The sequence below is a fragment of the Dendropsophus ebraccatus genome, chromosome 9 (genome assembly GCF_027789765.1).
Source record: "Dendropsophus ebraccatus isolate aDenEbr1 chromosome 9, aDenEbr1.pat, whole genome shotgun sequence".
NCBI classification, from domain to species: Eukaryota; Metazoa; Chordata; class Amphibia; order Anura; family Hylidae; genus Dendropsophus; species Dendropsophus ebraccatus.
In genome coordinates this window covers 66,582,838-66,584,977 of record NC_091462.1, presented here as the reverse complement: position 1 = coordinate 66,584,977, position 2,140 = coordinate 66,582,838, and the positions used below count along the sequence as shown (strand labels likewise).

Genomic DNA, 2,140 nt, shown 5'->3' with positions numbered 1-2,140 from the left:
TTGCCGTCCCGAGTTCCCATTTGTATTGTAAATCTTCTCTTTTTGTCTTTGAAAATAAAAACCTTAAATATAAAAAAAAAATAAAAAAAAAAATAACTTATGCATTAAAAAACTTGTAGAACATTTACAACCTGGTATTATGTGAACATAAAATTTTTGGCATGGCAATTTAATTTTAAGATTCACTGGTCAGTTGCACATTGACCTCTGAGTAATGTAGCCAATTGGCTAAACATGGCTTGCATATTTCTGACACACCGTGCCAGAACAAACAACTGCAGGTTGTATGATTTAAGGATGGCTTGCAATTCTGTATTGTTGCTGGAGTACGGAGTTTTCGTATCTTCATTTATGACTTCTGTAAAAAAAATATAAAAATTAACATACAACAAATAAATTTTTATTAAATTACAAATAATCAAATTTATGGAAGATTTACCAACTACTGAAGAACTGCTGCTGCTTTGACTGGATTCTTTTTTTTCCTCCATTACAATTACTGTAAAAAAAAAAAATAACATTAAGTCCCAATTTCATGGTCGTCTAGAGGAGAAAACGTGTGCCCTCCCCGTTTGTTTGCTCCTTGTTCCCCGCTTGCTGCTGGCGCCGGGGAGGCTGCACGTGGATCGCAGAACGTCCGGGCAGCCCATAGGATAAAGCAGCGTCTGCTGCCGATGCTCCTATTCCACGTAGCGACTGCAGCATATCGCTGCTATATCTGTCGCTTGTTTTTCAAAATGGTGAAAAACTAGCGACTGCAATGATCATCCATCATAAACGATGTTGGGTGATTGTTGCTCTCTATTCCACTATCATTGTCATCCACCGATATTGAACAAATGCGAACGATATTCGTTCCGTTTAATAGTGCCTCTATTTAAAAAAAAAAAAAAAAATGACATACATTACATGTATAAAAAAATTGAAATCCTTACTGTTAAAAAGGTCTTCCGGTCCAACCGTTGACTCTTCTCCTGCTAAAGTCACTTAATCTTTTTAAAAAGGGTAGAAAAAAACAGTGTGAATTAAAAAATGAATAACATTTTAATAAGGTGCCTTTATGCAGTTACAAGATTTGGTAACTAGAGCTGCAATTAAAGGGGTTGTCCGGCGATAAAAAATTATTCACAGAATAACACACATTACAAAGTTATACAACTTTGTAATGTATGTTATGTCTGTGAATGGCCCCCTTCCCCGTGTCCCACCACCCCCCACCCGTGTACCCGGAAGTGTGGTGCGCTATACATACCTGTCACGTGCCGACCACGGTCTCCGATCCTCAGCAGTGACGTCTTCTTCGGGCGGCCAGCGGATCTTCCCGAGTGCTGGCCGCCCTCTGCAGCGTCATCCGAAGCTCAGCCGCGATTGGCTGAGCATAACTGTGCTCAGCCAATCGCAGCTGAGCAGCTGATGACGTGGCCGCGTCATCAGCCGCTCAGCCGCGATTGGCTGAGCACAGGTATGTATAGCGCACCACACTTCCAGGTACACGGGTGGGGGGGGGGGGGGACACGGGGAAGGGGGCCATTCACAGACATAACATACATTACAAAGTTGTATAACTTTGTAATGTGTGTTATTCTGTGAATAATTTTTTATCGCCGGACAACCCCTTTAACCCCTTAAGGACCGGGCCTGAAACGGCCTTAAGGACCGGAGCAAATTTTATGAATATGACCAGTGTCACTTTATTCATTAATAACTTCTGGATGCTTTTACCTATCTGGCTGATTCTGAGATTGTTTTCTGGTGACATATTGTACTTCACATTTCTTGTACATTGAAGTCGATACTTTTAACGAATCTTTAAGAAAAAACCAAAATAACGTGAAAAATTTGAAATGCATTTTTCCAACTTTAAAACTTTTCTGCTTATACAGAAAATGGTTATACCACATAAATTATATATTAAATAGCATTAGCAACATGTCTACTTTATGTTGGCGGCATTTATTAAACCATATTTCATTTTTTTTAGACAATAGAAAGCGTAAAACATAAGCAGCAAATTTCCAAATTTTCAGTAAAATTTCAAAATCAGATATTTTTAGGGACCTGTTCAGGTTTAAAGTGTATTTGAGGGGCCTGTATGTTAGAAAGCCCCACAAAGCACCCCATTTCAGAAACTGCACCCCCC

General features: G+C 39.5%; 1 long non-coding RNA gene across 1 annotated transcript; it reads right to left on the bottom strand.

Moving 5' to 3' along the window:
- Nucleotides 1–242: 242 nt before the first annotated feature.
- LOC138800755 (uncharacterized) lies at nucleotides 243–1,802 on the bottom strand. The gene is made up of 4 exons (XR_011364515.1): nucleotides 1,723–1,802; nucleotides 936–992; nucleotides 440–499; nucleotides 243–358 (listed from the first exon to the last, which is right to left on the bottom strand). It is a non-coding gene; the product is annotated as an uncharacterized lncRNA (long non-coding RNA).
- Between the last annotated feature and the right edge of the window lie 338 nt (nucleotides 1,803–2,140).